Genomic DNA, 12297 nt, shown 5'->3' with positions numbered 1-12297 from the left:
AAAAGAGATCAGTCAGCCTTAGAATTTGTAAACTCCCAGCTGAGTAATGTAGTTCTCATTCTATCAAACTAGGCTCTTGGAGCCTGTTTTAGGTCATAAAGAGACTTGGTAAGTTTGCATACAAAATTAGGTCTCACCTTGTCTTCAAAGGCTTGAGGTTGACACATGAAAACATCCTCTTCAAGTTTCCCATTTAGGAATGCATTATTAATGTCCAATTGTCTAATATCCCAAGACTTTGCCACTGCAATTATAAGGACAATATGCACTATTGAAGCCTTCACAGCTGGGCTGAATGTAACACTCTAGATATCCAGGACCACTACACTGTGTGTTAATAAGGTGCAAGACTTGCTAATCAAGTCATTAATTTAAAAAAAAAAACGTGTTACTAAACATGTATGAGCTAGGGTTAAAAAGGTTTTGGGTCTCAAAAGTTTCATTTTATATAATTGAACAGTTATATACACGGGATCCCAAAAGTAACAGGGTTTAAAAGTAGGTTTACAGACTTCCAAAAGTACATAAGTAATTTTTAGCCATACTAAGGCAAAATAGACTATCTTTAGGTCTCACGTCCTTGCCTAAACCTCAACCGTGGCAGCTGAGCAACCGACCATGTACATTCCGCTCGCAGAGCTCTCCAATCAAGGTTGATCAAGCTTACCCTTGCCTTTACCTGCACCACGTAGCATCTGTGAGCCAAGGCCCAGCAAGAAAACATGTGCAACACAAACAGGAATAACAGATAACATACTCACTAAGCATGAACTCTCATCATATAATCCACATTAATCAAGCAACATAAATTCAGAATCATGGATGCAATCAAAAACTTATAACATTTATATCACATAATAATCAAGGCCGACAACTTAGGCCGCACCCTTTGTTTAACCCACTGACTCCGGCCCGCTTAAACCGAGCTCAATGCATATTAAGCTGTCATCGGCTACCAGTGGCCAAGCCACGCCCTGTGCGCTAGTGTAACCCTTGGCACCCTTAGGCCGTTGGTTCACTAAATAGCTTGCATGACATAATACCATATTTTCAAGCATACTCGATAGGGAGCCCTTAGTCCCGTCACATATATTCAACCAGGTACAGTTTTCTTACCTTTAATCTTTGCGGTTATTGTTTACGAGCAACACTCCTCAAGCACGATCCGTTCCCGAGCCTAAGCTTTTATCACCTAATCACAACCAAAGTATAGGGTTCCATTAATATTCAAATAAGGGTTTCCGGTCACAAAACTAACTTCCGGAAATCCGAATTCCACCAAGCATGGTGGTGAAATCGATCCCGAGCATTCTAGACCACATTCCCACGCCTAAAATCCCCAAAAGTTCATGTGCCCAACTAAGGGCTGCGACCCTTGAAGCCTAGTCGCGACCCTAGCCTCAAAACAGAACCAAGGACCACCCTGGGCAAAGACACGCGCCGCGGCCCTTGCAATAGGCGTTGCGGCGCTCACCCCTGGCCGAGCCTCCTAGGCTTATCTTCAACCTAGGGCCGCAACGCTCTAGAACAAAGTCGCGGCCCTTCCCTTCGTGCCCAAAAAACCCTCCATTTCCAACATCTAAACCTCATCTTAAGCCATCCCAAAGCTCCCCAATACAAAACCAATTAATCCCAACACCTTTAGAATGACTTAAACAACGTAATTCAACAGAAATACAACCCAGAAACCTACCAAAATCCCATTTCCAATTTCTGAAACTCAAGAACCTCAAACACTCAAACCAACCATTCAAACTCAGATTAAAATCTCTAAATCACGAATTGAGACTTACCTCTTCTGCTGAACCACTTCACCAAGCCAAATCCAAGCTAATTCCCAAGCTTTCCTCCTTAATTCTGCCCTTAGACATCAAAACCATATTTACCTCAAAACCCAACCAAAACCCAGAATTTCTAACCACAGAAAAGGAAATTTAGTGCTCACCTTAGTCCTGATTAGGTTCCTGATTAATTCTTGAGTTAAGCCTCTAAATCATTCCTTCAATCCACCAAGCTTCAGCTGAATTCCTGCAAATTCCCAGTTTTCCCCTTGTGGTTTGCCTAGTTTCCTTGAGAGAGAGTAGAGCTGTGAAGGAGCAAAAAGGTCGGTTTAATTTTCTGTCTAATGTTTCTCTAAAGCTTTAGCTTAGTCTTATCCCGTTAAGTTAATCCCGAGGCTCGGGGTGCCGAAAACGTCCTCGAGGGCAAAACGGTAAAATCCCCCAATATTCCCGCCTAGAATTCCTAATCTCAAATATATCTCCATATATTTATTTTCATAACCCGATAGTCTAAATAGCTACCCGACACCTAAAATACCCCTGACCTATCCAAAGTCAACTGCTAAGCCCCGTTGTGACTTTTCTCCGCTATCTAGCCCTAGGATTGCCTCGAGTCGTGCTCTACTGACCTATCCACATAATAATGTGGTTCTCACAATGTTACCAATATAATCATACAAGCATCATTAATCATATAATTATGCATTTAAATCTATAAAATCATTCAAATCACATTAAACTCAATAATGCCCTCCTGGCACACTAATCAAGGCCCTTAAGCCTTATTAGCAAATTTGGGGTCGTTACACTGAAAGTCTCCCCAAAATCTATTCCTGGTCTTTGATTGTATCCTTTTGCTACTAGGCGTACTTTGAACTGCTGAAATGTCCCATCTGAGTTTTTCTTCACCTTAAAAACCCATTTGTTTCCAATCACATTCATCCATTGCTCTCGTGGTACTAACTGCCATGTCTCATTTGTTTTGAGTGCAGTCACCTCTTAAAGCATAGCTTGTCTCCAACCAGAATGATTCAAGGCATCATCAACTGAGTTTGGTTCCTCATCATAATAGGTCCATTTTGCCTCCCCCACATAAACCTTTGGTTTAAATATTCTTGCCTTTGATCTAGTGATCATTGGATGTGTTGGAACCACTGTATCATGATCAAGTGAAGTAGGCACGGGTTCATCAGCTTCTTCATGTGCTTCGGTCTCTTGATGAGCATTCGAACTATGGCATGGACTCTGATTAGGACCATCTTGTTCAGGCTCATATGCTTGATTGCTACTGTGAATGGAAGCCCGTGGTGAAGGTGGTTCTGCAAGAGACATTGATGAATGCGATTTGCCAAATTGACAAACTTCACAGAACTTTCTTTTTCATTCATTAAAAAATTTACATCAACATGACTCAAGACAAGACTCAAAATCCTAGCTGACGGGTGGCCTAAACGTCTATGCCATATATCTATTTTTGAATTTAAACATGGCTTAGCTACATGCTGGCTTTAATTGGAATCTGAAAGTACATTAGACAGACATAGGTCATTTTTGAGGTTGCAACGATTGTGAAACACTTGATTTGTGTTGGAGTCTTCAAATTGATAAAGCCCCTATTTAAGCTTCCCTTGAAGAACCACCTTCTTTGTTGCAAGATCCTTCACAACACAACAAAAGGGAAAGAATTCAACTGAGACATTATTATCAAATGCGAGCTTGGAAATACTGACAAGGTTCTTTGTTATTTGAGGAACATGTAACAGATCCTTCAAGATTAAAGGCTTATTTTTAGAGGCTGTCAAGACACATTTTCCAACATGAACAATATTTACTTACTGCCATTACCAACAATAAAGTTTTCCTTACCATTATACTCATTTTTCTGAGTCATATGATTGGTGTCTGCGGTGATGTGATTGCTCACACCACTATCGGCATACCACGCATCATTTTCGACCATGTCTGGAGTGGCAATGAAAGCTATAACACCTCCCTGTGTTCCTTTGTTTTGCTGATTTCCACCAGAGAGAGAAGAACCCATGTATGACTTGTCATATCAGTTGTAGCAATAAGTAGTAGAGTGTCCATAACGTCCACAAACTTGGCAAATGGGTTTTGAATCACCACGGCCACCATTTCGACCTCTTGAGCGGCCATTACCTCCTTTGTAAGTTCCACAATTATTTCGGCCAAAGTAGTTAGAATGGGTACCTCTACCAATGGATTGATTATGAGATTTGGTGACAACATTTGCCATTGAAGACACCTTGTTTGACCCAGATAACACATTCAGCAAGCATTCTTGTAAATTGATACTTCTCGATTTAGATGTCAAATGGGATTTGATTAGCCTCGAGGTTGTGACTTGTCATTGTGGATAATGTTATTTCTACATTATTAGTTCTATCGTGCGACTTAGTGCATTATTAGGGTTAGACAAACTTTTTAGTTGTCCAATACATGCCAAAATATCCATGTGAGACCACTAGCACCCAAATTAGTGGATATTTCTCCAATTCATTCTCAAACGAGATTAGAGTTGCCCCAAGATTCTGACTTGTGATTTGAGACTTGGTTTCCTCATTAGTAGTTCTATCGAATGACAAAGTGACATAATATGGTAAGAAAAAACCAATTGGTGGCCATTTGCATTCTCGAATGTCGAAACGAAACAACTTGCATTCCAATAAATGGGTATTTCTAAATTTAGAGGTCAAATGTTATTAAATTAAATTAGCCCCGAGGTTGTGTCTTGTCAGTAGGGATAATGTTATTTCAACATTATAAGTTTAATCTATCGAATTAGTGCTTTATTAGTGTGAGATAAAGTGTTTAATAGCCCAATGCATACAAAATGTCCCAAGGAGATCACTAGCAACCAAATTAGTGGATACTTCTCCAATTTGTTCTCAAACGAGATTAGAGTAGCACCAAGATTTTAAGTTGTGATTGGAGACATGGTTTCCTCATTAGAAATTCGATCAAGGGAAAAAGTTACATATTAAGGTAAGATGAATCTTTTGGAAGCCCCATGCATTCTAGAATGTCAAAATAAAATAGCTAGCATTCTAGTAAATTGATACTTCTCGATTTAGATGTCAAATGTGATTAGATTAGCCCTGAGGTTGTGACTTGTCATTAGGGATAATGTTATTTCTACATTATTAGTTCTATCGAGCAACTTAGTGCATTATTAGTGTTAGATAAACTGTTTAGTTGCCCAATGCATGCCAAAATATCCGTGTGACACCGCTAGCACCCAAATTAATGGATATTTCTCCAATTCGTTCTCAAACGAGATTAGAGTTGCCCCAAGATTCTGACTTGTGATTTGAGACATGGTTTCCTCATTAGTAGTTTTATCGAATGACAAAGTGACATATTATGGTAAGATAAAATCGATTGGTGGCCATATACCCATCTTACTGTTGTAGCTGAGGAGTATATCCTGCAGTTCCTGCCAAGTGGTCTTTGGACGAGCTTTAGTAAGAACAATGATAGGCAGGTAATCTGCATCTAGACCAGATTAAGCATTAGCAACTAATTGGTTTTTTGGGTAAGGGTCACATGCAAGAGTTAGCACATCTGCCCATTAACATTTTTGTCGAAGGTAATCTGCCATGGCCATAGCTCCTTTATATGATGTTTGAATCTTTGTTCTGTATTCATCCCTCTTCAATTTTGAGTGTGCTCCAAACAGAGCTTTTAGGGCTGGCCACAATGCTGCCGAAGACTCACATCCCATTACTTCTGTTGCTATCCCTTCAGAAATTGACCCATACAACCAACCAAGCAACAACTGGTCATTTACTATCCAGTGCTCAAACACTGAATTGACTTGAGCATCGACACCATCTTGACCATCTGAGGAAGAAAGGAACTTAGTGGGTCTAACTTTCGAACCATTCAAGTACCCATCTAACCTGTGACCACGAACTATCGTCGAAACCATTGTTTTCCACAGAGTGAAATTATTTCGATCCAGCTTGAGTGCAAATGGCTGAGTGAGTGTGCTGCTAATCAGCGCAGGACTATTGGATGCTGGTGGAGGGAGAACACTGCTAGAGCCAGCATCTTGGACGAAAAGTTACTGGTTGGCATTGCTACCAGCTTGTGCTGAAGGTGTTTGTTCACCAGACGTTGCCATCTGTTACTCACGGAACCTGGCTTTGATACCAAGAAAGAAATTTGAAAAGTTGCACAATATTGATAAATGCTCAGATCACTGAATGAGGCTGGCTGCTCTTCTATTTATAACTTCATTGGTACATGGATTCTAACAGAAACATTATGATTACAAAATCATACACAGAAAAATTATGCAGGGAATATTCTAACGGTTTGTACAAAATTTGTTACATTGAGACCACAATAACAACATGACAATCTTCTAGAAGCTATGAGAAATAACAGGATAATGGCAAAGTAAATAAGGTGTGCAAAATATCATTTCTTGACAGTCATCATAAACCGTGTGGTTCAAGTTGGGCGTTTGAGTGTGTATTAAAATGGTTGAGCCATATGATCTCCCACAAAAAGAAAAGAAAAAAAAAAGTTGTGCCCTATTATTCTTAATAATTGAACTAATATTCATCATTGATTTATTTTAATAGGAGCAAAATGAATGAACAAATCCAATGACACGGTCTATGGTGGAATTATCAAGAATATATTAGCTAGAGCTGTGAAAGTTGTTTTTTTTTCAAGTCTATTTTCTTCTTTGTGGAAAAGATTACAATATGCCACTTCACATTTTTCAAGTATGGTTGCCAAAAGGGTCTAGTTCTCTTCTTCTCTCTCAAAGTGGTAGGTATAGTAAGGTATATGCAATATATATGCTCTCTTTTACACATTATACTATTTTTTATATAATTTGTAATATTAAATGTTTTTTTCGATAAAGAAAAAATTGAATACAACTAACGGTTGTTAGGTTGGATAATTGTGCTTTTGTTCTGAATTTTTATTTTGGTCAATTATTTGTGTTTTTAGTGTAAAATACTTTGACTGAAATCGGGTTTAGAGGTCTATTTGAACCATTTTACAAGATATAGGATCTAAAAAATAATTTACCAAAATACTGGGTCAAAACAAATTGTTGACTGTGTTTTTAGCCAACGACGTGAGAACGTCAAAAACGATGAACCTTCAAGAGAATTTAAACAACACAGACAGTTTAATCAAGAAAAATAAATAACACAGAAGATTTTATAGTGGTTCAGCCCCGATAGTCGGTAATAGCCTAATCCACGTAGAGTTGTGATTATATATCTGTACTCAAGATCAGATGAACTGAGCCAACTGAGTTTCTTCAGTACAGATTGCAAAAATACAAGAATTCTCTCAAATGCCAGCACTTTCTCTCTCTAGAATACTTAGACCCAAATTTCTCTCTCTAGAATACTCAGACCCAAATTTTCTCTCTCTCTAGAAAGAAGAAGCAGAAGAAGCCCTTTCTGATCCCATAAGCCATATATTTATAGGCTTAGGGTCATACATCTGATATCCCCTAGAATCGGGACATTTAATTATATTTATTACATTTAAATTACAAAAACATTCAAAATGTAACAAAACCCCCAATTTTTGGGAAGAATGAGAGATTCCCGCGTATCTTGTTGAAGCTGTTTCTGGGAATCTTGACTTAGTCCTCCTCTAGCTAGTTGATCCACCTCTCCTACTGACCACTCATGCAAGTGCTGGTTGGACATGTGCATGGTGGTAGGACAAACATTTGTTGGTCGGACGTGTGCATGGTGGACATGCACTTCTCTCCTCTAACATCCTTGGGGTTTCCTAGAACCACTCTCTTGGGGTCTCCTAGGACCACTTTCTTGAGTTCTCCTCAGACAAAAGTCCCTTGGGCTCTCCTCGAACTACATCCTTGGGGTCTCCTAGGATGCACTCTCCTTAGCCTCCTAGGATGCACTCTCCTTAGCTTTCCTCGGACCAAGGTGCACTTGGCTTGGTTATGACATATTTCAAGCAATCCAAATTCTTCGTCAGTCTACCGGGTCCCTTTATCACAACTCTGAGGAGTCAATGTATTTATTGACTATTAATGTGTCTTTTACTGACCATGCACTGCCACTTGTCACCATTATTGCCACGTTATTGATCTCCAATTTTTGGGGATAACACAAATAATAAAACAAAATACAGAGTCTGAAAATTTATAAACCATATATTTTAGGAAGATTTACATTCACACACTTTATATTATAAATAATTACTAATTTGTTATTGATATTTTAATATACCCATATTATAATATTTATTAACTTAAATAACAAATATTCAAGTTTTATTTACTTATTTAGTATACCCACTACTTTTTTACTATAAACTAATTTATTAATTCAATAATTATGTGTATAATATACCCAATTGGAAATATTAATTTATTACATTTCCTTAATTAATTGCTTTGCTAATTATGACTAAATCAATTTTTTCCTTATTTTCTTTGCTTTTTACGACTGAGTTTTCAATCCCTAATTTTTGAGTTCTATGTTTTTTTAAACAATTTATAAGTAGTAAATTTTTATTTTGAATGAACAATGTTCCATGTTTACTTCAATATTAAAAATTGATTTATTTGGATACTATTTGGTATTCTATATTTTATTTTGTTATCATTTATTAGTTTAGCTTCTAAAAAAATCACATAAACCACTAAATAGTATCAAAATAATAGTTACTTTATAATCATTATTATTCTATTTCTCCATTTACTTTGTGTTGTAGTATACTACTACATAATTAATAAAACAATACTATTTAGTATCCTATAGAATCTGTTTGTTTGTATATCTTATAAAACATTTACTATTTAGTATCTTATCGAATAATATATACTACCATATTTAACTACTTATTGGAGATATCCTATACAAGCTAGTATATACAATCAGATATTTGTTGATATCATATGTAATTTGGTACTAATTGGTATCCAAAATAACTTGTTATGAGCTAATATGCAATCTGATACTTATTGGTATCATATGTAATTGTGTATTAATTGTTATGCACTTTGGTATATATACTAGTTGGTATCCAAAATAACTTGTTATGATCAGCTAGTATACAATATGATATTTATTGGTATCTTATGCCATTCGGTACTAATTGGTATCCAAAATAATTTGTTATGAGTTGGCATACAATATTTGTATGATATCCATTGGTGTCATATGCAATTTGGAACTAATTGGAATCTCTTAAATAACTTGTTATTGTGTATAGTATGCAATCAAAAACTACATAATATCATACTATAATATATAATTACATGATATATTTTATAATGTGATTACGTATTTCCACTTTAAAACGATTAATAAGGAATATTTTATTATATTTAATAATTGTTTTAATGAGTGTTAAATGTTTTGGAATATGTTATTAATAATGAATGAGGATATGAATTAGTTATGTGAGATATTTGTCATGAATATAAAATTTGTTATATTTAATAATATTATAGTCCATTTGGGTATATTATTTTTCTTATAACAAACTTGTAGTTATTTTGTTATAGTGGTATATTATTGTAAAGTCCCCTATATTTTATGCTTTCTTGGTTTAACAATTTTTTTATTAACTTTAAAAGAATCTTACAAATATTTAATAGAATATACCTAAAACATTTAAAAAATACGATAGACTAGATATAGTGATTATGATATTTAATACAAAATTCGATATTTAATAATTATATTAACATAAATTTAAATATTATAAAATATCATTATTATAATAATATTTAATACATAATCCTAATTTTTTTTAAAAACACATTACTTATTTTTTTTATTATTACTTAATCCAACTTAAATAAAATAAATATATGTTCATATAATTAAATACTGACAAACATTACAAATATATTATATATATGTGTACAAATAGTGTTGCCGTATAACTACATAAGAAAGTAGATTAATATACCTATTTAATTAAGAATAAACAAGTTTTTTTCTCTAATTAAGAATATGTATTTTTGAATAATATCATAATCGAATATTTTGTACCTTAAATAGAGGTAAGTAAGACAATTTGTGATTTAAAAAATTATCATATATATATATTTTAAATTATTGACAATTTTTTTGGTTTAAATATATTTTTTATTTAATATGTTTATGCTATTCTTTTATAATATATGACACAATTTTTGATTTAAAATTTATATGAAAATTAAAAAATATGATAAAAATAAATTAATATATTTTTTAAATAAAACAAAACAAATGTTGAGTTATATATATATATATATATATTAGGTCAACGTGCAATGCACATAAATGTTTAGTTTTATTAAGTTTTTATGATTGTCATATAAATTTCAAATAAATAAATAATATTATAAATAAAAGAATGACATAAACATATTAAACGAAAAATTAACTAAAACATTGTTTATGATTAAATAATAATAATATGATAACATTTTAGATCATCTTATTTAAGGTACAAAATATTTATGATATTATTCAAATCACACATCAATAATCGGAGAAGAAACTTGCTAATTCTTGATAAAAGAGAAATGTTATTTTGATTTCTTATGTAGTTATTCTGTCATACATGACACTTACATAAAATATATTTATAATATTTGTTGTTATTTAATATGCATATATTTATATAAGTTAGATTAAGTAATAAAAAAACATATTTCAAGATTAGGATTATATATTATACATTATTATAATAATATTTTATAACATTTGAATTTATATTAATATAATTATTAAATATATAGTCTTGTATTATATATTATTATAACAATTATATTTTATAATATTTAATTTATATTTATATAATTATTAAATATTATAATAATATTTTATAATATTTGAATTTATATTAATATAATTAATAAATATTTATTTTTAATTTATTTTAAAAGTATATTTCGTTAAATGTTTAGAATATTCCATTGAAGTTAAAAAAATCATTAAAACCAAGAAAAAACATTAAATACCAACTTTTTATATATACTAGGTAGAAACAACGTGCAATGCACGTTTGTTTAGTTTTAAAGTTGTAAATATTGTCTATAATTTTAAGCGCTTGCTGACCATTGAAGGGAGTTCAAGTGGTTGAGCGTTTCATTCAGAATCAGATTAGTGAAGAGAAGTACAACAAAGTTGCAGCAAATTTCAAGAGAGAGTCTTGTTTTGTTTAAGTAAACCGCATTAAGAACAGAAACCTAATTGCTACACAAACTAGTTTGATACTTTCGTTCTAAATTGAAATTTGTGTCTGTTGTCTATAGCTATTCCAATTCTCAATTTTCAGATATTGAATTCAAACCAAAAATCATGCAAAAGATGGCCAATCAATTACAAGCATTAAGCATAAGAACAATAGATAAACATAAATTCAAGAAATCATAGAAACTGCATTAAAGATGAAAAGAATATCCAACAACTACATTAAAATACTCTAAACAAAAATTTAGTTCATAATGTTAAACATAATTGCATAAAAATGATCTAAAATTGAAAAGCATAAAATGATGAAATAAAACTAATGAATTCTTGCTCTGTTCCTCCTCTATGCCATCCAGAACACCTCTGCCTCCTTCTTCTTTTTATTTTCACGAAAAAAACCCTACAAAATTTCATGAAAATTCCAAAAATGCCCTCGTGCCATTATATCCCCTCCCATGTTGCGATATATCGCATGCAAAAAATTCTCGATAAAAACGCAAAATATCTGTTGTCGTTTCTGTCTTTGCGAAAATCCATATTTCTCAAGGGCGATATATCACCTAAGACCAACGATATATCGCATGTGGAAGCTTTCCGAATACTAGCCACACAAATATTTAATTTAAAAACTCCGAATTCACATACTAATAAGAATTATAGCAAAAAATTGTACAAGTTCACAAAACAGATCAAATACATAATGTTATACCCAGATTTCGAGCCATGTCAATTATGACCTCGAAAGTTGGATTCGCAAATAAGTGGACTCATAAGGTTGGAAGCAAGCTCCAGGATCATATGCCGAGCTTGCAGGATATGGACGATCTCAAGTATGGTGACCTCGAAGAGTTCATGATCTCGAAAGACAGCCCCGGGAACACATTCATCTTCGGAGACAACTTCGGATCAGGGTTCTCGAGCTCGACGCGCATACGATCTCGAACAGATTGGGTGACCTCGGAAGATGTCTCCAGCTCGAAAGGTGACAGGAAACCTGGGAGACTAAAGCCTTAGAGATACGCAATAACCACATTGAATATCTACAAGTATTATAAAAATGAGATGTAATCCTCATTTATTAATGTAAATCCCCTAGAATCGTGGGATATTATTTGATCAGTTATGTGTTTCCTGGTCTTCAGGGATGTTTCCTTTTATATCTGATTATAGGCATTTAAAGTCATTTATTTTATTCACAAAAAGAGTAACTACCCAAAATATGTGGGATAGTATTCTGCATCCTTCTCTATAAATAGAGAAGCCATGCGCCATTGTAAAGGACCGAAAGTCTG

This window comes from Humulus lupulus, chromosome 1, assembly GCF_963169125.1.
Source record: "Humulus lupulus chromosome 1, drHumLupu1.1, whole genome shotgun sequence".
Lineage (NCBI taxonomy): Eukaryota > Viridiplantae > Streptophyta > Magnoliopsida > Rosales > Cannabaceae > Humulus > Humulus lupulus.
This window is presented reverse-complemented; position numbering follows the sequence as displayed.